This window comes from Salvelinus sp. IW2-2015, linkage group LG5 (genome assembly GCF_002910315.2).
Source record: "Salvelinus sp. IW2-2015 linkage group LG5, ASM291031v2, whole genome shotgun sequence".
NCBI classification, from domain to species: domain Eukaryota; kingdom Metazoa; phylum Chordata; class Actinopteri; order Salmoniformes; family Salmonidae; genus Salvelinus; species Salvelinus sp. IW2-2015.
In genome coordinates, this window is record NC_036844.1 from 13,061,657 (window position 1) to 13,087,229 (window position 25,573).

The 25,573-nt window shown below is 42.0% G+C and overlaps 1 protein-coding gene across 5 annotated transcripts in view; it reads right to left on the reverse strand.

The window, feature by feature from the left end:
- LOC111963937 (erbin) overlaps positions 1-12,083 on the reverse strand; it is a 90,024-nt gene extending 77,941 nt beyond the window's left edge. For all 5 annotated transcript variants that reach the window (XM_070443563.1, XM_023987535.2, XM_023987534.2 and 2 more), the window contains exon 1: positions 11,979-12,083. The gene's annotated coding sequence lies outside the window, so the exon portion shown is untranslated. The remainder of the gene's footprint in view (positions 1-11,978) is intronic.
- Positions 12,084-25,573: the final 13,490 nt, after the last annotated feature.

Below are 25,573 nucleotides of genomic sequence, written 5' to 3' on the forward strand. Positions count from 1 at the left end.
TGTGTGTGTGTGTGTGTGTGTGTGTGTGTGTGTGTGTGTGTGTGTGTGGATCTCTGCATGTTGGCAAGACTGAATAAGATCTGTAAACCAGACAAAGGAGTCACTTCCCCACCAATCAAAACATCCCAGAACCCTGTACTGTTGCTCCACCTTGTCAGAGCTAAGGCGAGACTCGACTACCCCGGGATGGATCGAAATTTGAAAGCAGCTTCCCCTGTGATGATGCCTTGTAGGTGAGTGAGAGCGAGATGCAGTTCAGAAGTGTGTGTGAGAGAGAGAGTGAGAGAGACATAGTTCCCCCAGTCTTAGTAGTTAGGTCAGACACATTCAGATCGAGCCAACGTTTACAACATCACACAAGAATCCTGCAGAGTAGAAGACCAGAGAATGGCTTATATATCCCCCAATGTCTAGTTTGAAATCACACAGGCTACTTTTCAAACGCTTGATGAAGCACTGACACTGGCGTCGTTTTGCCTGATCGTCGACAACACAAAGCGCTACAGTAAATAGCCTAGCATCTGTTGGAGCAACACAGTGAATATTTAACGACCAAATCGAATGAACCGCTCCATGTGAGACACCAAAACATGGCACCAAACACACAACTCTTCTCCCATCAATGGCTTTATAAACAAGGATTTTACTGTTGACTGTCAACACACCTACATTGAGACATCTCCCCCAATCAGGCCATTACACTGAAAAGATAACAAATAACACTCAAAGCTTTAAAAAGGGCTCTTTGTTTACGGCCATCAAAGCGGTGCAGACAGAGAGATATACTTCATTTATCCCTCTGTATCCACTGAAATGCATTCATTATCCAAGCCATTATTCCTTGCCTTCTCATTCCAAACTCCGGCCTTCGGGAATGTGCTGCATTTGAAAAGCAGCTGTGATACGGTCTGTATTCTTAATATCCCAGGGTGCATTTGTATGACACGGTTTGTATGGGCGTCAGGTTGCATCGTGACTTCCCATGGACTCAGCGTCTCTCAATACGGATAAGCATGAGGTTTATCATTCCTTTATCATTTGGGTGACGACGGTAAGTCAAGTAGCCCAAACCAATCCTATGATAAGCATTGCTGTGTGAATGAGGCGGGTTAAGTCCTGTATTTGTCTCCATGTAGCTACAGCCTGTGGCCTGTGTTTGCACAGCTCTGTAATCATGTGCTAGCCCTGCTGTGCCACAGGAGTGAAAGGGGCCATTAGACCACAACGAACACTGTACTCAGGGAAAAATGGCTGGAATGTACAGACAGGGGGACTATTTTCCCTTTTCAAGGAGGGAATCCCTGTTCTAACTAGAGTCTGAATCTCTCTGCGTCGCGAGGATCGAAATCTAGGCCAAGTCCAGTGGTTCCAAATGAATCAGTTGATTACAGCATGGTGTTTTGCAACAGTTGCCGTGCGTTGGATTCCTACATGGGTCGTACTGAACTCAATACATGTGCAAGGTGCTTTGGATAAAACAAACAACCATACCTCGGCTAATGCTTTGGGGTGGACAGAACATGATTCAGCTACCTTTTCTGTGAACTTGTGTGAGAGATCGAGGAAATCCCTGTGATGTTACAGGGAGAGAGTGACGTTACAGGAAATGAGGGATTAGGCTAGGTAATAACCCAGAGCTTTAGAAGCAGTTCGCTAAGAACCAAGGATCAAGTTTGAAAGCTTGCCTGGCTACCCAGACTCCTTGCTCTGGCCAAACGCTATGCCACGCCCACAGACGTTAGTTCCTATTCTGCAATGAGTCTGTATCCGAGCACATGTCCGACCCGACCCACCAAATGCAAATACATTCAGGGCCGTCTGATTGGTCCAGAAACCGATGGGTTGGGCCTGAGGCCAAACACACGAGGGTAAAGCTTGACACTGATTGGTTAGAGACCACCCCTCGTCACCACAAACGACTAAAAGATGGCAGTCTCAGACTAAAGTATGTAGCGAAACACAGAGCAGCAGAATTTAGTGTGAGGAGTCAGGCTTCTGGAAAGCCTAGGAGGTTAGAAAAAGTTACGCAATTAAAAAGAGCCCAGTAATAGGGAATAGGGTGCTATTGCCATTAATAAAAGTGAGAAGTGGGTTGTCCAAATCACGAGGGTTAATGGAACATCATTCCGTTTCGCTCTGTCATGTACAGTACAGTGACAAGTGCTGAGGCCTGAGACTGATGTCAACAACTTGGTGTGGGGGAAAAAATGTATGCTGCTACCACTAACAGGAAGTGAAGGCAGAACAGGTCTTCAGATGTCTGTCTGACTGTAAAATGCAAAAGAGTAGCAGAGCCCCTTAACCAGTAATAACTGGTAAGTCAGATATTTATATTAATCTGCCTAATCGTCAAGGCAGGTTTTCCTTAGCAATGGGTCGGGACCCAAAGTGGGCCCTGGGCATGTGATAGGTGGGTTGCGAGTAATGAGAATGCATCTATAAATCACACTAATTCCTTCTTAATGTGAGTTGTTGGAGGACAATTTGGGTCACAGCAGGACAGTACATTTTTCATTTGGGTATTAATCTAAAAAAGTTCAAACTATTAAACTATTTAAACTATTGGAGGCTGTGTAATCTGACCCTAGTTCTGTGTTTAGAACCTCTACCGTGAGCAAGTAGTAAAGATTGAAAACATGAGCTTCGGGCCGGAGTCCTGATTTGTAGAGGCGCACCAGTAAAGATGTGGAGAGGAGTAGAGCAAGATACTGAGCAGCAGAGAGGAGAGTAGGCAGTTCAGTTAAGGCAGAGGTCAAGGAAAGGCAGAGAAGATTAGCTAGAGGAGGAAAGCATGAATGACAACAGCCATAACACTAGTGAATACATTCTCGGTCTCGGTCTCTTTTTCTTTATTTCTTGCAGTCTAACTTTTTCTTCCTGTTTTTGCTTTCCCTCTCTGCCGACACGGGTTTGATGACAACTCTCTCACTATGTTCAGTGACTGGTGTGGGTAGGCTATATGCTACCTGAACTAGTTGTGCAGGGGTTCCCAAACTTTGGGCCGTAACCCCATTTTGATATTTATATTTTTTTTTAATGGTTTGCACCCCACCATGTAAAATAATTGATGTAATCAAAAGGCCAATGTAAAAAATGTAATAATTGGGGCTATGACAGTCTATTACAAATCAGTCTGGCAGTACTTCAATCTGAKGGAAGTATGGTTTGATGTGACTGAAATGCATCCGAAAACCTATTGGAAAGAAGATCAGCAAGCAATAATTTTYTATTATATTCTGTGCAAAAAAATTATAATYATTMATGTTGTTTTTTCCCCCAGTCTGYTTTAGTGTCTGGTCTGTCCACTCTGTCCTAATGAGTCTTGCACGGCTTGAGGGAAACAGAAGACAAATACTTGTTCCTGAGAGCCTCATCTTTCAGTGATGGGGTCATAATATTTTGTAGCTTAAACCGTTCAAAAGATAGTCACATTTGTAGGAAGAAACCAGAAACTCTGGTTATTACAACCACATRTAGCGGCTACCAGAGGTTACTAACGTAACCCCGTATTTTTTTGTACGATCCTATTTGCTAATCAGGTGACCCCACATGGGGTTGCGACGCTTAGTTTGGGAAACGCTGTATTAAGGGGAGGGATCATTATTTCCTGGTTGGCCATGAGTCAAAAAGGAAGAACAATCACAGGGATTCACTTCCTTGTTTGTCAAAGGGCAGGCCTTCGGTCTGTCAACTTAAAACTAGTGATAAAACGACCTCTGAGGTCAAGCAACATGACCACCAAGTTTACATAGAAGCAGCCCAGAGTGGTTTATGGATGATATYAAACTTCGACACTATTCAGAGCAGTAGGAACAGAGACTAGGGAAGGCCTAGACAATATCCATGTAGGCACTGCTAAAAAAAGACAAAGTAGGGAAATGTACAGCCTAACGAATGGCATCACCACCATATTCTGTCGTGACACATTTCTCTTGTCAATTAGCCTATATGGGAAAATAACACACACTGACCTACACCTGACCTCTGTTGGGAGTCTGGCTTGGACACATACWTCCGTAAAGTCCACGGCATATCTCCCCCCACACCACACACACACACTAGCAAGCAAGCAAGSAAGCAAACGCAAGCATCAGCAGAAACCAAATCCAGGGACACAGAAAAGCAGACTTCCAGTGGGAACAGATTCCCTGCTTCAAGTTCATTTAGCAGGGTAAGGAAAGACACTTGCAGTTTGCACAGTCGGAATCTATATCAAAGTGTCTAAAAAGCCCTCACACTAATCCATCAGGCAAAACGGACACAAACGAATTCACCTGAAATGTATCCAGCCTGTCCACTACACGCTAWTGCTGGCCAGTTGACACATTCAGTTTGGACATTCATGCATTGATTCAAATATGTAAATATTCAACATACAGATAAGTCTTGGGCCTAGTATAAAATGCAAGATAAATAACATGGCACCTGGTTTTTGCCAGTTCCTTCCAGATAAGCAGCACAACTAGCTCAGTCTGTCGTCTCCCATTGCATGTAGCCTCGGCCTTATCAACCGTGTATACAGTGAGAGAGCACAGTTCATTTGTGTATCACCCATGTTCATGCATTCAAACAAGAGGCCTCAATATTGGATGCAGATTAGMTTACACTAAACAAAAGTAACTCAGCAAAAGAGTCAGGCTAAGACATACATAGGCTAGTTCTAACTTCACATTGCTGCTGTGTGTTGCTGGCTGGATGTGATTCAAGCAATTGAAAAGCCGTCTAACAATTACGTCGGCAATTCACACCTGCACACACACTTTATCTTGGCACGTTTCTTCCATCCACTGTTTGGCGTACCCTCCCCCAAGACGTTTAATGTGTTTCAAGCCCAGACATTGAAGCTGCAGGGAAAGCGATCGCTGCAGGGAAAGAGATCCCTCTATAGGATTTTTTTTTTAAAATTAATTTAAAAAAGCCACAACGCCACATCTGGTTAATATCGCACAGTGTTGAGGCTAGGCCAGGCACCCTCCTGCAATGGAAAATGCACTGGAAGGGAGCATAGGGAAGAAGTGTGTAGGGATTAATGTTGTCATCACAGAGGAGCTGCTGCTGTTCTGAAGCTTATAATGCACAGGCAATCAGCACAGTGCACCCCCAGCATTCAACCTGGATCTCAACCAGCCCTTTTCTCCATTTCTTCCTCTACCACATGTTCGTTGCGTAGGTCTTTTTCGCTCCTCTCTTTCCATTTCTCGCTCTGCCTCCATTGTCCTTTTCTGGCACTCTTTCATCTCCCGCTTTTTCCCCCCTCTCTCGTGCTTTTCCTCGTTGCCCTTTCTCTGCTCTTTCTTCCTACCTTTCTCTCCCACTATCACTCTCTCTCAGCAGACCAGCACTTAGCCAACAACGAGGCTACACTTCCCTGTTTGAAGTTAAACAGTGGCTTAAGAGGATTCATTCATCTCTGGAGAAGCCGGCTGCGTTTGATGTTCTGTTCTACACTTGATCCAAGCAATGTAGTGCAGGTATTTGTTGATTAAAAAAGGGAGAGAGAGAGCCAGGAGTCTAAAATGTGCTATTGAAACACCAACATTTATGAAAAGGACACGGGAACTCTTCAACCAACCAACCATCCAAATGTTATTTATTTATAAATCTTCTCTTGAAGTGCTTCACAGTGACCCGGCCTACATGAGTCTTCCTTCCTCATATAGGCCTGAGCCATGAGTCTACTCTTTTGCCAGAGTGTTTGATCTCCCGTACAGCCTCATTCATTAGTGCTGGTGGGGCTCTGGAGAGGGGCTGACTGGCAAGCAGTCCCAGTCCAACTGGGCACTCTGGAACAGGCCTACATGGAGAACCTCTGGCCCGGGCAGACAGGCTAATTTCAGCTGCTGCCCCAGTTACAACAGTAACAGTTCTGTAGTGTAGACTACAGTACCATCTGCCTGGATTAGACTCCGTGGGCGGCAGGGAGAGAAAGGCAGAGAAATGTTGCATACCACATAATCCTGTTTTGGTCCAAAAGAGAGCCTGCTGTTTCACTTGGAATGGGTCACAATAATAGAAATAGCCTATGTCCAGACCTCAGATACATGAATCAGGCCTGTTACCAGAAAAATAACTGTTTGGTCAGTAATAAATGACAGGTTTGGACCAGTTCTTGACAAGCTGTCAACCAGGCAAGTTAGACTAAATAGATGTTTTAAAAAATAACAAAAATATTTAACCATTAATTAACTAGGCAAGTCAGTTAAGAACAAATTCTTATTTACAATGACGGCCTACCGGGGAACAGTGCCTTGTTCAGGGGCAGAAACGACAGATTTTACCTTGTCAGCTCGGGGATTCGATCTAGCAACCTTTCGGTTACTGGCCCAACGCACTAACCACTGGGCTACCTGCCGCCCAATGTAATACCTTTGTTACTGATGCAATCTTTCTATCGCAATGTGCAATCTGCGTATCCCTGTACAAGCATACTAGGGATAGCACAATTACTGTATAACCGTGTAACCGACGGTTACGGATGAAGACTCATGACAATAAATAACCGTCATAACCGTTTTTATTTTATTTTTTATAAACAGCTGTCTGAAGACGGGACGGCCGGGCATTTGAGGTAGTTTTTGCAAAACATGGACTCTACTGTGATGAACCTTTGTTGCAACAAGCAAGGTGTTGTAGCAAACGATGATAACGTAGAATGTTCATTTAAATTATGTTAACCAGAGCCACATACTTACGGGTGTTCGTAAATTCACTCTGGTTGTCACTCCAATTTCAGAGCACTCTCTCGCCCGAGTGTGGCAGAGCGCGAAATTAACTGATGAATTTACGAAAGTTTAACACCCGTTGAATATGACCGGTGTCAGTAAACGTTGGAAAAACACTATTAAATTGTTTCCAGCAGCACAGTTACAGTCACTAACGCTCTAAATAACATGAAAACAGCCTAACCAGCATACTAGGGCGAATAAAATGGTTAGAGTGAGGTGTTCCTCTCATTTGTGTCTGGAAGTAGGTAGCAAGCTGGCCAACATTAGCCAGTTAGCTTGGGCGCTTGACTGCCGTTGAGGTCAGAACGCTCGGGTCAACCCTACTCCTCGGAGAGAGCGTCCAGTGTGCTCTCTGAATGCTCCGAGAGCGAAACGCTGTGCATTTACGAAACATCCAATCTGACAACCCTGAATTTACAAACGACCAGAGCGCACTCTGGCACTCCAGATTGAATTTACGAACACACCCCTAAACACTCAGTTTTAGTATTAAATAATATACATTCCCCATGGCTGCCCATGGCTGCCACATGTTGAAGTGTCATGCAACTGCCACATAACGCAGAAACTGCATTTGCCCAACTCTCTAAACACATGGCAATGCTGTTAACTGATGTGGCTAATGCAATAGAATGTATTTTTTGTAATGTCAGGTGAGTTGAATCAACAAATCACAGCACATATTGATGGGTACAGCGCCTTTTACTTCCTGCTTTGCTCCTATGGGTACACTCACAATGGCCGCCAGTCCACCAATTATACCATCAAAACTTCAGGGTTTTGTACCATTTGAACAGTTATAGAAAGCTTGGTAATTTGGCTGGCAAATTACCGTCATCCAAAATTACACGACCATCACAGCCCTAAAGCATATGTGTTTCCCCTATATGCATTCAGCAGCTGTATGTAGATATATAGGTTTGTGTCTGTGTCCTCAGACAAGTTTGCTGTCACTCAGTCAGAACGCTTGTTAGATATTATGGACATTAATAGCTTGACGATCATCCAATGGTCCTCAGACACTTGATCTAAAGATATACCTTACATGAATAATCCCTGCAAACGGTTAATGATAGTGCTAAGAGAAGGCAACAACAACAATCTAAATGATCAGATCAAATCATGTGAGAAGTGATCGGGTAAAATGATGACGCAAAGTGAGTAGATGGAGAAATTGTATATCAGGAAAATTGCCCATATCCGTTACGATACTTGTCCTACTACTCGCCACACCTCTAGTAAAGAAGTTGGGTGACCCAGTGTGGATGAGTGCATTGAATGATTGATCTCCATCAATATGACCTTTTTGACTTGGGCTGGCGTCATCGCCTCGCTATTACAGCCGTTAACAGCRCTTCGACCCACTGACTAATAGGCTACCATCTCACTAACTATACAGAGGCTTATAAATCAAGAGTTCCTCTTGAGCCACAGCTATAAACAGTACAGTTCACAATCATGCAAGGACGGAGAAGGACGACAAGACATGGTCTGCTGTAACCATTTTCTCACAGGGCCTGAGAGGCTACAGTACTGTACATTTTTTTTTACATTTTAGTCATTTAGCAGACACTCTTATCCAGAGCGACTTACAGTAGAGTGCATACATTTTATTACATTTTTACATACTGAGACAAGGATATCCCTACCGGCCAAGAGCAGACGCTCTTATCCAGAGCGACTTACAGTAGAGTGCATACATTTATTATTATTATTTTTTTTTTTTTTACATACTGAGACAAGGATATCCCTACCGGCCAAACCCTCCCTACCGGCCAAACCCTCCCTAACCCGGACGACGCTATGCCAATTGTGCGTCGCCCCACGGATCTGTAGCATGGTACATTTGTTGAGTATATGTACTCAACAAATGTAACCATGCTAACTTCAGCTAACTTCAGTTGAACATGAGGCAGGTGCTAGTTAACCTGTCAACCACCAAACAGACTATTGTCCATAGATTACACCTCTACATTCGACTGTTATCAAACACAAATCACCCCCTGCTGCCGACCAGTGGGGCTTGACACTACACAGAGTCAAGGTGACAGTAATCAATAGGCTTTAGATAGTGAATCGATAAATAGTCATTGTGGTGTTTATATACAGAGGCTTACAGAGATTCCCATCCACGTCAAGTCACAGTGACCATTGATTTGGTMATTTACCTTCAATGCCACTGGCTCTCAACAAGTCAAATTATCATACAAATAGGCATCCTTATTTCTAACGGAGAATCAGTGTTATATTTCAAAGAAACCCATCGAATGGTCTACTACAGAAACACATCATGCAAAATTGTGGGATGGGGTCAGTTCGCAATTAGGTGGTATGGCTCTTGAAAGCTTTTTTAAATCTCTTGCGACACTAGGTTTTCTGAAACAACTCGGCCTACATCGCAAAGGTTTTTATGCAACAACAGTATAGCATAAGCACAGGTTCTCCTTGAAATATGTCTACCCTGGTCTTGGTTATTAGCAGAGCYCTTAACCCCCACACTGTGTGTTGATTGAAGAGTGTGTAGGCATGTATTAAGAGTGTGTAGGTAGGCCCATATTTGCATTCGAGTGGTTACATCCTCTTCCTCTTGGTGATGTTACAGATCCATGACGATCAGTTTTCACTACCTGAGAACAGTAGACTGATACTCCCAGAGGGCTGCTTTTTCTGCTGGTGTGTTCATGCAAAACATGAGTAAAACCTGACAAGCGTCAACAAGAGCAGTAACCCACCCTGTTCTCCTGGCGGCCAAAAGATAGTGCACATCTGACACGTTGGCCGATCAAACACAGGGTAGAACAGGGTAGAAAACACAGGGTAGGAAGCTCTTCTGCATCACTCAAACCAGCGTCATGTTTCCTCTCAGAGAGGGGAGAGGGAGAGCGTAGTTTTATCTAGGCCCTGATTGTGTTGATCCACTTTTCAAACGGCTGCACGCATCACAAGTGGTGGCGGAAATGAAAGACTTAGCAGCCGTGAGTCTTGAATCAGACCTCTTTAGGTGAGCCATCACAGAAACTAGAAAGTKACCCTTTCCAGGACTTGTTGCATATTCCATATGCTTGACAAAGCTAAAGTTAGACCAGTAACCAAGCAAGGCTATCTAGGGTTATATAATCAGTATTTTTGATTTTTGCCCGATTCAGTTTAGTCTTTTCCCAAATTTTCGCAAAAATCTCTGAAGCTGGATTCTTATATCTCCCTCCCTAACTTTAAGCATTAGCTGTCAGATCAGTTTACCGATCACTGTACCTGTACACAGACAATCTGTAAATAGCACACCCAACTACCTCAACCCCATATTATTACTTAACCTCTTGCTCTTTTGTGCCCCAGTATCTCTACTTGCACATCATCATCTGCACATCACTCCAGTATTAATGCTAAATTGTAATTATTTTGTCTCTATGGCCCATTTATTGCCTACCTCCCTACTTTTCTCCATTTGCACACATTGTACATAGATTTTTTCAATTTTTCTTTTCTATTGTGTTATTGGTCTGTACGTTTGTTTATGTGTAACTCTGTGTTGATGTTTTTGTCGCACTGCTTTGCTTTATCTTGGCCAGGTCGCAGTTGTAAATGAGAACTTGTTCAACCTGGTTAAATAAAGGTGAAATAAATTATTTATTTTTTAAATCTGAGTTCTGCGCTCAGCTCTTTTGCCGCCAGTTTCTCTCGGTGTATCCATTATAGCTTAGTGGGTGTATCATAAAATGTGTCCATATGGCAGAGGGAGACAAATTCATAACTAGACTGCAGAGGCCTGCCTTCCGTCCAGCCATAGATGGAGCCCCATCTGTGCAAAAGCCCGCCATTCGATCCCATTGAATCTGTTTTTCGTCAATATAGCCAAGCAGCACAATAACATCACCAGTGCCATTTCATGCACGGTTATCATGAGAACAATGTGTTCTCGTGAATAGAATCCCCTGACATGTAGCGAACAAAAGTCAATGAATGGGCATCTCGGCCCTCACAGCTAACGTCCATTTGGAGAGCATCAGGTGGGGAGATTGAGATGTTCAGTCAGAGTTTCCTCTTGATTGCTAGCTAGAGCATAAATTCTTAGTTTAACAGTGTTATCTGACAACAGTATTGCTGTGAGTTTCTGCGTCTCTGCCTCCCCACACATTGTTTACACCATATTAATTGCGGACAGTAATATCAGCCTCTGCAATAGTGTGTGGTTTCATAGCGTAGTGGGCTTAGCCAATTACCGTGGGAATGATTCAAGTGAAACTGTCAAGTGCCGTCTTTTCCCCATGATCTAAGAACGGTTGGTCTCTGGTTGAATTTTTACTTTTGGATTTGAATAATTTTCATTTAGATTAAGGTTAACCACATTACAATGCCTGAGTCAAAAGACGCTATAATATTAAACCAGGATTTTGGAAATTCTCCCTTGACCCTATTTTCATATCAGGTGACCCCACATTGGGTCTTGACCCCTAGTTTGAGAACCACTGTTCTACACACACGTACTGCACACCCAAGCTCCCATAAGCCTACGGAAATGACTGCCTATATAAACGTTTTTTAAATGAAGGTATACACAAAAACTGTAGACAAGCTACAGCTTTATCACAAATTCAAAATGGACTGGTTGATTAAAGTAGGGAACATATGTATCTACCTCTACCACTCCAGTATCCTTGCACATTGTAAATATTGTATTTGCACTGACCCCAGAACTGTATATAAAGTATATATATAAAAAAACACACACTTTAACCCTACCTATATATACATGGCTACCTCAATTACCTCATACCCCTGCACATCGACACCCCACTGGTATATTTAGAAAATGTATTAATTTTCTAAGAACTTCAATACAGTGGATTTCCTACTAAGTTCAACAAATACTTAAATATTGTTGAATTCTGTTTTAATGTCTGGATTCTGTTACCACTGATTTTATAAGGCCCTAGCTATGCAGACTAGGCTATGGAGAATCCCTGGATTGCATTGTTACAGGAAGGATCTGGGAAAGGTAGGAACTCAGATAACAAATGGAGGTTGTCCAAAAAACGCTTCTTTATCATTCAATGCCACCATTGTTCAGAGTCACGATGTTATCCAGAGCCATGTTGTACAGAGCACGGATCAAAGTCAAGCCCAGTAGGTTGCTTATCATCTCTGTATGACTTACAGTAGCCACACATGGCTTTAACCATCAAATCGGAATGTTGACTATAGTAAACAGGAAAATATAAACACGGGCGGTCTACACGGCAATGCTTTTCTTACCTTGTCATTTACCTAGGCCCCTGGATCCCAGCTGATGGCAGGTGAGAGACCCAACAGCAGCACAGGTGCTTATCTGGAGAAGGGAATAAGCAGATTCGCTGTGTTAAGTACAGATGCACTTACGGTAAATCTTGTCAATCTAAGTGTTAAAAGACTAAATGACCTGTTATTGGCCSATTACCCATATCTTATTAGTAGGGTTTTTACATTTTAGAGGCACCCGTTGGCCGTAGTGACAAAATGTTGCTTTTTTAAAGCTACTTTCATGCAATTCTACACATTTTGTCACAGGGTGGAGAGAAAAATTTACAATTTTAAAGCTAATTTCCTGCAATTCTACAGTTTAGGCTATCTGAGTGACTCAAACATTAAAACAAAATCAACAAAATCAACAATCAATCAATGCCATGAATTTTTGATTCTCCCTGGCTGTCTAGCTTTTCTTTTAGGGATTGCTAGTTCTCAAAGATAATCTCATAAAAAAATATAGAGGTCCATTATCTTTTCTACATATCTGGTTTTAGTCATTTAAGTTTACAATTTAGTTGTTTTTTCTATGCAGAAAAAAACCCTGATTACACAGGATTATCTGAGCCAAGTTATCTTTATCTACTTAAACCAATATGGAGAAAGATAGGGGAGTCTGATGTAAGGCTTTTGAAAAAGAGCTCATAGTAACACTAGGTGTCCAGGATTTCACCATCCCCCACTCTGAAGCTGGGGCGGCAGGTAGCCTGGTGGTTAGAGCGTTGGGCCAATAACCGAAAGGTTATAACCGAAAGGCTGGATCAAATCCCCGCGCTGACAAGGTAAAAATCTGTCGTTCTGCCCCTGAACAAGGCAGTTAACCCACTGTTCCCCGGTAGGCCGTCATTGTAAATAATAATTTGTTCTTAACTGAAAGCTCTGAGGCAGRGCATAGGTCTACATTTCATTTGGTGTCGTTTTGCATATTGACTTTTGTGACCCCCCCAATTGAATTTCTACAATAAACTTAAAATATACAAAATAACCTATATCTTGGGCAACAATTCCATTTATAAAACAGAAAGGTAAGCTGTGTTTACAATTTGATTCAATAGTCAAAGTAACCTAATAAGCTATCTTTAATGGATGCGAGCTAAATGGGCTTATTGTATTTTTGTAAGGACATGCATGAATAGAGTATTGGTGAATGAAACATTTGTGAGATGTCAGATGGATGACAAAAGCTGTATTATTATGACTAAGGCAGGGAGCGGGATGAGAAATATGCATGACATTGTAGGCAACCAAAAGGACTGCGCCATTATTTTAACTTGTCACAAAGAAATATATCCTGTTTGACAAAGAACCTCTAGTTCAAAACAAATCAGAACCTTTTATTCTGAATAAAGCATATCGCAGTATGATAATCCACCACTGTTGTTGTGGGCAAATGAATGATACTATCCTATTCCATTATGGTGGAACAACTAGGCTTGTTTAGGCTACATCTGTTCTTTGTCGTCTCAAAAACATTGCTAGATTAGCTGTATGTTTTGTCAAGATTGGGGCTAGAGGATGCTTTATCCTAAACTACATTATGAAAAGATATCCAAACACCTCTTGGAAAGCCACAGGAATAAAGTAGCATTAAAATACACAGCCTAGTGTAGACTAGAGTGTAGCCAGTGAGGCCCATACTGTGGCTAGACACTACACAGTGTAGAACATCCACACAGGATGGGGCTCAACAGTACACAGGGATATTTCTGCCATTGAAAGTCTATATTTTGGGGGGTGGAAAAACCCTTTCAGTGTAAACTTAAACCAGATATTAAGTATGTAGAAGATATAGTGGACCTATATATTTGTAAATAATATAATCGTTGAGAACTAACAAATCACCAAAATAAAGAATTGAAAAATTCCCATAACAATTTAGCAGAATTGATTGTTASAAAAATAACAGCATTAGCCATTGCAAAATGCATAGAATTGCAGAGAATTCGCTTTAAAACAGCTACATTTTCTCAGCTCCATGGATAAGTCTGTAGAATTTAAGGAAATTGGCAAAAAAATACACACAAAAAAACAGGGGGGGGCTTTAAAATGTTCTCTAAAATTCAGGTGTGCCAACTGCGCCCATTGCCACACCCCTTCCTACGCCGACTACCTAAGCCCCTTCTTGATGCAGACAAAACCCTGGGATAATAATGATCATTCCTCTTAGCCCAGTGTAGCATGCACTACATCAGGCCAGTATTGTCTGCCTGTTCATGTCATTGCGGCCCGTGGCCTTGCCAGCTGATCTGACACAAACCCAAATCAGCCCTGGGCTCATCCCCACCCCCCGACTGTCCCTGTGCCGATACAGCACAATGGAGCTACAGTGCAGCCCAACGCAGTGTGTATGTGTGTAAGGGGTTTTAATTGCACACAGGCCCTGACTCTCACAGTCAGCTGAGCACACTATTGGGCTGCATCATCGCCACTTATTGCTTTCTGCTCCACTTCCTCCGGAGGGCTTTTATGTCTGTCATGTATTAAGGATGTACTGTGGCCACACACACGCAGCATCCATTTATAGGCCTACAGAATTCACACAGTACATATATATGCAAAAACACAAGAACTCACACATGCACCACTCACACAGGGCAGAGCATTAGGCAAGACTGGAGCAGTGGAGGACACAGTGTGGTGAGGGGAAGAGCAGGAAATAGCCTACCATTACAATGGACGCAGTGTGTACTGCATAGGCCTGTCTGTCATTCCTGGCACGTGTTTCGGCTACATGTAATATTGTGGTGTGCTTATGCATAAATATGCTCCTAGATTGTCTGTCTGTGTAGGCACTCCATATAAAATAAGGATTTGGGTTTGTGAATATGTAACAGCCATGCAGTAGTAGTGAAAAGGGGAGGAAGGGAGAGAGAGGGAGTGAGTGAGACAGATGTTCTCTAAAGTGGGTCACAGAGGCAGGCAAATTAGTAGGGAGAGGCAGAGTGCACAGATGTGAGTTCAATTTGACAGACTGGCATGTCAAATGTTACACAAACTGACACCTCCCAACAAATATTAGGGTTATATTATACAGTCAACAAAATCTTGCGAATCGCCTACCAAGAATGGGTTTTTGGATGATATTAAACGGGCTACTGGCTACTTTTCAAAATGCGCATTGAGGCATAATCGGATGGTGTGGCGAGCGATGGCAAACAAACAACCAGCACATCAAACAGAATATTCAGCACTAGATGTTGAATTCAACATCACTGCACACAGTCTATTGAAAATAAGAACATGCACAGATTCAGAAAGGTGTGAGATGATAAGAGGAGGAATGGAACTAGGAGTCATCACATCAATCTAATGGTTAGTTCTGACACTGTCATCTGTGAGATACTGGTTTATTTAGCCCAACACAGCCAAGTGAAGGGGATTTTGTGTTGCCTCTTACAACAACAACTTGTGTACAGCTACCAAGGCTTTCACCCCTCTAACACACATCATTATCTTCTACAAACCGACGTAAACAAATCTCTCAATGCCTCGGGCTCATTTCTGTATACAAACAAATCAAATGCTCTTCTCCATTATTGTCCCAGTATCACTCTCCGAAATGTCTTACAAAGACACTTACGGTAAAGCACACCCAAAGGACGCCCAGAATTGCGAAATGGGCCYCCATTTAACGTGAGCATCAATATTTCTGAGAACACTATAGTGCTAATCGGCCGCTTTTCACTTATCTGCTCAGTCATAGGCCTATCAATAAAACGTACCGTTTTTTACTGTATAGAATCCTGCTGTTGGCCATTTTAATCAAACAGCCCAGTCTCCTCAGCAACATACGGGTCAATGTCTGTAGATGACCTGTCCTGGTCTGACCCAGGGCTTCCGTTGAGTCTGAGTGGAGCGACCGGTGTTTAACACCATCATGTGTCCGAGTCCTACAGAGAACAAGGCTCTATCCTCACTAACTCAACACCCGTTCCCATCACTGCTGACTTGGCACACAAAATGAAAACCTTTTTAAAATGTTGATTGCTCTTTCCTCRTTCGGCAACCCGAACACAACCACCCGCCCACAGCAATGAGAAAATAGCATTCCACAAACTCCAGTGAATTACTGCCCTGGTTTAAAGACACCCTTTGCTCCTACATGGGGTGGGAGTTAAGTTAGGGAGCTGGTGCTATGAGGTTTCCATTTACACCAGCCAGCCATCAAGTGAAACTGGCCAACTGCCATTCTCTTGACTCAAGGACAATAGCAGTCGGCCTACAGTATGTACTTCAAATCGACGTGGGGTTTAATAGGTGTTCAGTCAGTGCAGAGTGTACTCTCAACTAGTGATACACTTATGAATTTTTTTGGCCGATACCCGATATTTTCCTTGCAAAAAAAACYATACCGATAACAGATATTAAACATTTTAGCGGCCTTTTAAGCATTCTAGTACAGTTAAATAGTTAACACACACACAGACGCAGCGGTCTAAGGCAATGCATCTCAGTGCAAGAGGCGTCACTACAGTCCCTGGTTCGAATCCAGGCTCTATCACATCCGGCCGTGATTGGGAGTCCCATAGGGCAGCGCACAATCGGCCCAGCGTCGTCCGGGTTCGGCCGGGGTAGMCCGTCATTGTAAATAAGAATTTGTTCTTAACTGACTTGCCTAGTTATATAAAAAGGTCACACACACACCAAAAAATTATTTTGTTGGCATTTACGTATGTCCCCATTACCAMTAAAACATAATCAAAACCTAMTTCTTTCACTTACTTGCTGTGCTGTTTCGTTGTTCATTTCTTCAGTCGTTTCATTCTCAACCAGGATTTCTATAGAATGTCGTTTGGGTCTTTGCGTGTCAAAAAATATAAATGTTATTTTGAAGGCAAACCACAAATTCCACTATTGTGCCTAATCCTTATTGTGGCTAGCTTCACAACAGATAACCCGGTCCGGTCGAYCCTCACTAGGCAGATGACGCTAGCTGGCTGCTTATAACGTTAGCTTTGGGCAACAGGATTAAGTAGCTGGCTAGCCATTTATTTTCATGAACTGAAGTTCAATTTCAATAGGCGAACAACAAGTGCCAACCTAGCTAATACTTACAAGGATTCCTAAATCATTGCTAAGAATAATGAAATGACTGCAGTTTCTACTGGTCATTGTTTTCAGGCTGGTTGTATTGGTGCTAGCTAGGTACCAAGCTCTACCCCAGAAGTTGCGGTCGAACAAAAGATGCTTTATTACCAACTCGGAAATTGTAAACACATCGTTCGTGGCCGGTGCTTGCTTGCAGACTTTTTTGTAGCTTTGACAGTGCTACTGTATCTTTTTTGACACGCAAAGACCCAAATGGCGTTCCAGTATGCATGTCGTGAAGCTAATAGCAGTGACGCTATTACTGTGCAACTCTGTTAGGGCAACATCGGACTAAATAGTGTACTTGGTAGTGTGTACCGGTGCTCGACCAGTCGGCGAAAGCCAACATCACCCACGACAGAGAACGGTTGATTGTCAAGGGCAATGAATTCCATTATCTTGGCTTTAATGGATTTCGCCTTTGAGTTGTCTCGCTGAAATGTTACTCTTTCAAATGACTGCTCGACTTGTTGACTGCTTGATCCACACAGCAGACATTGTGGGCTAGTTTAGGAATGCTGTGTTGCACGTATAGCGCAAAATTTTACGTGGCGTCATTACGTCATGTACCTACGTTATATAAGTACGCATGTCGGCTTTGACATCTGTTTTGCACATCGGGCGTTAAACTAGACATCGGCCGATACCGATGTTGGCATTTTTTAGCAATTTCGATATGTTCACCAATATATCGTGCATCTCTACTCTCAACCCTGTGAGTGTATGCAGGCTTTTGTCCACGTCGAGCTTAGCGCTAGCCTATAACACCCGTTTTTACTAATCAACTAATTGTTGAGACCTAGTGCTGTGGCTGGGACAAAATCCTCCACGCACACTGCAGCCCACCGAGAAAGGGAGCAAAAAGTAACTGTCATGGTGTCACACTATGCATATGTATTGGTTTTGTTGACAAAGCCACACAACCCAATGAACATAGAGATAAAAGCATTCTCTTGGGCATCCTGATGACATCCAGTTTATAACTGTCAGTTGACTGGCTGTTGATGAGTTGAACAAAGGGCATATGTAAGGGGAATCAGTGAAAGGGGTGGACAGTGAACTTGACAATGTCAAAGCCAAAATGACTGAAATAGGCCCCATTTCTAGAGAGGAGCCACAGGGGAACAGTCACTTTGATGTGCTACAGGGGGGACATTTATACATTAGCAGTCGAAAAGGCCAGACCCTACTCCCCATAGATGATGAATGGGGTTTCAATGTCATTTCTAAAGTGATTCAGATTAAAGAGAGAGGGAGTATGGGAGAGAGAGCAGACTTGTGCTTATTCTTAAGGACGCAGATAGAAAAATCCAACGGTTCCAAAGCTGCTGTCACAGGCAGCAGATAAATGGGTAATAGATACACTGAATCAAAATATAATTTGTGCACAAAATTTGAGGGAAATAAGGTTTTTGTGCGTATGGAACATTTCTGGGATCTTTTATTTCAGCTCATGAAACGAACACTTGATATGTTGCGTTTATATTTCAAATGTTATATCTTTTTTTGTTATACAGTACCAGTCAAAAGTTTGGACAGCTACTCATTCAATGGTTTTTCTTTATTTTTACTATTTTCCACATTGTAGAATAATAGTGAAGACAACAAAACTATGAAATAACACATATGGAATACTTCCATTTTTGCAGTAATGCTGCAATTAGTTGGTTGTGATTTTCAGTTGAGCAGACATTTCCATATATTTTTGTTTGCTGCATGTGTGACATAATTCCACCAGTCCTATTTATGATATAATTTCCAAAGATACATTTAAAAAAAAAAACCCATCGGTATATTTGAGTTTAACCACAATATTTTTTTGTTCTGTTTTTTTTTCTTGGATTATATTGAAATTGCAACCAACTTTCTATGGCTTGTTTTTAAAAAAGCTATATTTGGGAGATGATTTCCTTCCTGAAAGTATAATCTGAATAAAGGGGAAAAGTCCATTCTTGAACATGGGGTGAGACATTTTCAAGAGAACCAGTTCAGATTTAAATTGAGAGTTCTAATGCTTTAATATTTAATAGTTTCTGCCCTCTGAATTCATATTAATTATAGAAATAGGCCCGTTTAATTTTATCTGGCTTGCCATTGCAAATAAAATTGAATATTTCTTTTTTCGCATAAAATTTAAATAACTGTTTGCTAGGTGTAGGAAAATAAGAAAATAGGTCAAATGGGATATGACTAAATCAGGGTGATTTTTCCACAAATAAAAAGGTATTTTACTTTCCATGCTAGCAAGATCTTATCTATTTTTGCTAACTTTCAATTCAAATATATTGGAGTGAGATCATAAACTTATTTCGGGATATGGATACAGAATATGTCCACATCACCATCAAAACATTTTATTGGTAAACTTCACAGTAATGTAAAGGTTGTATTTTTATGTGATCCAATACGTAATATAGTACATTTATCATCATTTGGTTGTAATCTAGATCCTCTGAGGCTGTGGAGGGATCCAAATTACAGATTTAAAAGAAAACATGAATCATCAGCGTACAATGACACCTTTGTTTTTAAGCCCTGGATTTCTAACCCCTTGATATTGTTGGATCCAATTTTAATAGCTAACATTTCGATGGCCATAATAAATAGATACCCCGATAATGCACAACCTTGTTTTACTTCGACAGTTTAAAACTTTCTGAGTAGACATTATTTACTATTTTACACCAAGGGTTACCATACATGACTGTAGCCCATTTTATAAGAGATTCTCCAAAATTGAAATGTTCCAGGCATTTATATATCAACTCCAGTCGTACTTTATCAAAAGCCTTTTCAAAGTCAGCTATGAATAGCAGGCCTGGTTTCCKAGATTTTTCATAGTGTTCTATTGTTTCCAGTATTATTTTATAATAACTTCAACGTATCGTCCATGTAAAAWAAAAGGTATAATATCCGACAATTCCATTTTAATTTTATGCGCTATACATTTTGCATCACAACACTGAAGTGTAAGGGGCCTCCAATTTTTTTAAATGGACTGGATCTTTATATTTACCACTTGTATCCCGTTTCAATAATAATGAAATCAGACCTTGTCGAGTGTCCGATAATCTACCATTTACAAAGGAGTGGTTAAAACATGCTGTTAACGGTCCACTGAGTATATAAAAAAAAAGTTAGATATACCTCCACTGGTATGCCATCGAGGCCTGTTTTCCCGGACGTAACGGCTTTAACTGCATCAAGAAGTCCCTCCTCTGTAAGGCCAGCATCCTGGAGTCGGCCTCTTCAAGGTTGACTTTGAGACTGGGGTTTTGCGGGTACTATTTAATGAAGCTGCCAGTTGAGGACATGTGAGGCGTCGGTTTCTCAAACTAGACACTAATGTACTTGTCCTCTTGCTCAGTTGTGCACCGGGGCCTCCCACTCCTGTTTTTATTCTGGTTAGAGCCAGTTTGCGCTGTTCTTCATTTCTCAGAACAAGAATAAACTGACAAGTTTCAGAAGAAAGTCTTTTGTTTCTTGCTATTTTGAGACTGTAATCGAACCCAGAAATGCTGATGCTCCAGATACTCAACTAGACTGAAGGCCAATTTTATTGCTTCTTTAAATAGCACGACAGTTTTCAGCTGTGCTAACATAATTGCAAAAGGGTTTCTAATGATCAATTAAAACTGATAAACTTGGATTAGCTAACACAACGTGCCATTGGAACACAGGAGTGATGGTTGCTGAGAATGGGCCTCTTGACGCCTATTCCACAAAAAAAGATATATAATAATAATCTGCCGTTTCCAGCTACAATAGTCATTTACAACATTAACAATGTCTTCACTATTTCTGATCAATTTGATGTTATTTTAAATGGACAAAAAAAAAGTGTTTTTCCCTTTCAAAAACAAGACATTTCTAAGTGACCACAAACTCTTGAATGGTAGTGTAGAACTTGAACGTGGGTCATCATTATTTGGTCCGTAAAGGTTAATGAGCCATATCCGTTTATGGCTCAATAATATATTTTAAATAATCCATCTACCATTCGGATCTGTTTGGACAATTCGCACATTCTGATCAAAATTACTGTTAATTAACATCACCCCTTTAGAGTTTATTTGCCCATGGGAGAAGTATATTTCATCCCCTAGTCCTTTTTCCACACAACTTCATCTAAAATTGTTGAATGAGTTTCCTGTAAACAATAGATATTACTTCTTTAAGCCAGGTAAACATTGTTCGTCTTTTCTTACTATCTCCTAAGCGATTACAATTACAACTGGCTATACTTATTTCACCAGTTACCATAATGAGATACAAGTTTCAAATCTATTTTTCATAATATATGTTTGTAAACGTACCATTAAAAAGTACCACACTGTAGTGATTGAGTGTCCATATAGCTGTACCATATTTGCATTGCTACTAAGTAACCCTCCAATTGTTCTCCACTATTCCACCCCCTAAAGCCCCTTCCCATCCCAGGTTGGGATGTCATCCCAGTGACCGGCAAGCTACCCCCGTCCCCCCGGATCCCTAGGCCCCCCCCGAGAGGCCAGGACACATCCTTCAAAAAGAGCACACAGTGCCACCCACAGAATAGAAGCAGATCAACCGCTAAAAGCATTTCCAATGCTCTCACCTCAATTTGCTTTATAGTGTTCGTTTTTAACTCTTTTATTTATATCCTGACAACTAGGAAAAGCTCAAACCAAGTTTATTCACCCACTGGGTCAGACAGCTGAACAGATAGACATATGCACACAAGCAGTTATTTAAACCTTCCTCATATGCTGAGTCTACTTACACATCTGGACAGCCAATGCATCTCTGATGCTAGACAGGACTTTAGTGATGCATGTTCTTTCTCACTTCATCTGACCTCAGCCCAAATTTGTCACTCCTCCCCAACTCATGGCTGTCCTGTTGACTTGTACCAGACTGTGGACCTTCTCCTTTCCATAGGAAACCTGATGTCTAACAATAACATGTTCGGACAGAATGTAAACATTCTGCATTCCCTTCTCTCCCTCAGTACCACGAACAAGGATATTTTAAGTTTAGAAGCCAGAACCCATCAGTAGCGATTAAAAAACTATACGCAAGATGTTTGAATATCTTAATATCCATCATTAACAATTAATATGCGTAATAATGTTGACCCGTAGCACTAACATCTGTAGCCATGAAGTGCTTTAAAAACGMCTGGWCATGGCTCACATCAACACCATTATCCCAGAAACCCTAGACTAACTCCAATTTGCATACCGCCCCAAGAGATCCACAGATGATGCCATTTCTATTGCACTCCATACCGCCCTTTCCCACCTGGACAAAATGAACACCTACAGTTGAAGTCGGAAGTTAACATACACCTTAGCCAAATACATTTAAATCAAGTAAAAAGTCCCTGTCTTAGGTCAGTTAGGATCACCACTTCATTTTAAGAATGTGAAATGTCAGGATAGTAGTAGAGAGAATGATTTATTTCAGCTTTTATTTATTTCATCACATTCCCAGTGGGTCAGAAGTTTACAAATACATAATTAGTATTTGGTAGCATTGCCTTTAAATTGTGCAACTTGGGTCAAACGTTTCGGGTATCCTTCCTCAAGCTTCCCACAGTAAGTTGGGTGAATTTTGGCCCATTCCTCCTGACAGAGCTGGTGTAACTGAGTCATGTTTTTAAGCCTCCTTGCTCGCACACACTTTTTCACCTCTGCCCACACATTTTCTAGAGGATTGAGGTCAGGGCTTTGTGGTGGCCAATCCAATACCTTGACTTTGTTGTCCTTAAGCCATTTTGCCACAACTTTGGAAGTATGCTTGGGATCATTGTCCATTTGGAAGACCCATTTGCGACCAAGCTTTAACTTCCGAACTGATGTCTTGAGATGTTGCTTCAATATATCCACATCATTTTGCTTCCTCATGATGCCATCTATTTTGTGAGTCCCTCCTGCAGCAAAGCACCCCCACAACATGATGCTGCCCATCCCGTGCTTCACGGTTTGGGATAGTTGTTCTTCGGCTTTGCAAAGCCTCCCCCTTTTTCCTCCAAACTAACATGGTCTTTTATGGCCAACGTTCTATTTTTGTTTCATCAGACCCAGAGGACATTACTACCAAAAAGTACGATCTTTGTCCCCATGTGCAGTTGCAAACCGTGGTCTGGCTATTTTATGACGTTTTGGAGCAGTGGCTTTTTCCTTGCTGAGCGGCCTTTCAGGTTATGTCGAATTAGGACTCGTTTTACTGTGGATATAGATACTTTTGTACTGCTTCCTCCAGCATCTTCACAAGGTCCTTGCTGTTGTTCTGGATTGATTTGACATTTTGCACCAAAGTACATTCATCTCTAGGAGACAGAATGCATCTCTTCCTGACGGTATGATGGCTGCGTGGTCCCATGGTTTTATACTTGTGTACTATGTTTTGTACAGAATAACGTGGTACCTTAGGAGTCTGGATCATTTCTCCCAAATATGAAGGAAGAACTAACTTGTGGAGGTCTACAATTATTTTTCTGTAGGTCTTGGCTGATTTCTTTTGATTTTCCCATTATGTCAAGCAAAGAGGCACTGAGTTGAAGGTAGGCCTTGAAAATACATCCACAGGTACACCTCCAGCTGACTCAAATGATGTCAATTAGCCTATCAGAAGCTTCTAAAGCCATGACATAATTTTCTGGAATTTTCCAAGCTGTTTAAAGGCAGAGTCAACTTAGTGTATGTAAACTTCTGACCCACTGGAATTGTGATACAGTGAATTATAAGTGAAATAATCTGTCTGTAAACAATTGTTGGAAAAATGACTTGTGTCATACACAAAGTAGATGTCCTAACCGACTTGCCAAAACTATTTGTTGACAAGAAATTTGTGGAGTGGTTGAAAAACGAGTTTTAATGACTCCAACCTAAGTGTATGTAAACTTCCGACTTCAACTGTATGTGAGAATGCTATTCATTGGTTACAGCTCAGTGTTCAACACCATAGTGCCCTCAAAGCTCATCACTAAGCTAAGGACCCTGTGACTAAACACCTTCCTCTGCAACTGGATCCTGGACTTCCTGACGGACCACCCCCAGGTGGTAAGGGTAGGTAACAACACATCTGCCACACTGATCCTCAACACGGGGGCCCCTCCCCTCCTGTATTCCCCGTTCACCCATGACTGCATGGCCAAGCARGACTCCAACACCATCTTTAAGTTTGCTGACCTCACAGGTGGTAGGCCTGATCACCTACAACGACGAGACAGCCTATAGGGAGGAGGTCAGAGACCTGGCCATGTGGTGCCAGGACAACAACCTCTCCCTCACAGTGATCAAGACAAAGGAGATGATTGTGGACTACAGGAAAAGGAGGACCGAGCACGCCCCCATTCACATCGACGGGGCTGTAGGGGAGCAAGTTGAGAGCTTCAAGTTCCTTGGTGTCCACATCACCAAACTATCATGGTCCAAACACACCAAGACAGTCATGAAGAGGGCATGATAATGCCTATTCCCCTTCAGGAGACTGAAAAGATTTGGCATGGGTCCCCAGATCCTTACACCACAGGGGCCAAGCTTCCTGTCATCCAGGACCCGTATGTCAGGCGGTGTCAGAGGAAGGCCCTAAAAATTGCCAAAGACTCCAGCCACCCTAGCCATAGACTCTATGCTACCACACGGCAAGCGGTACCAGAGCGCCAAGTCTAGATCCAAAAGGCTTCTTAACAGCTTCTACCCCCAAGCCATAAGACTCATGAACAGCTAATCAAATGGCTACCCGGACTACGTTATTCTTCTTACTTTTTTTTTTTAAGGCATTTTCTTAAAACTGCGTTGTTGGTTAAGTGCTTGTAAGTATGCATTTCACTGTAAGTTGTATTCGGCGCATGTGACAAATAAAAATTAGATTTTATTGTTACCTATAAATCAGGATTGCCATTGTATTACATTTTCCTCAAGCAGATATTGTCCCTAACATCCTTACCCCCTAGCAACAGATGTTGGCTACACACACACACAACCCCTTTCCCCACAATCAACTACAAGCTCAGATGCTCAACGGTTGTTACATACCAGAGCCCAACTCAAGGAAGGACTTGATTTACYAATGCATATACAGTTACAGCTGTTTGAGAAAGCACGCAGGATTGAGCAGAAATGGGGAGATTTGATTTACTAATGTCAAGTCCTAGGTGATGAGATCAGATACACCCCCTTCACCTGAAACAAACACAGGCCACCATTGTAACCATTTTCCCAYGCCTCTCAGATCTTTGATTATTTTGTGCCACCAAGGTCACAATAATATGCCCCTTCTCTGATTGTCCGAGTGTGACCACCTCCCCATAGGTTCCTGCAGCCAGTGTTGCCAGCACTGCCACTACCGGAATCCCCACCGGCCAGGTACAAGGTTGTCATTAGCAGCTTTGAGAACGTCCTTGTATATTATGCTCTCCCATCAGAGGGATCTGGCTTGGTAGAACCAACCCTGCCAGGCAGGCTCAGAATCTTGAGGGGGCTGTGCTGCCC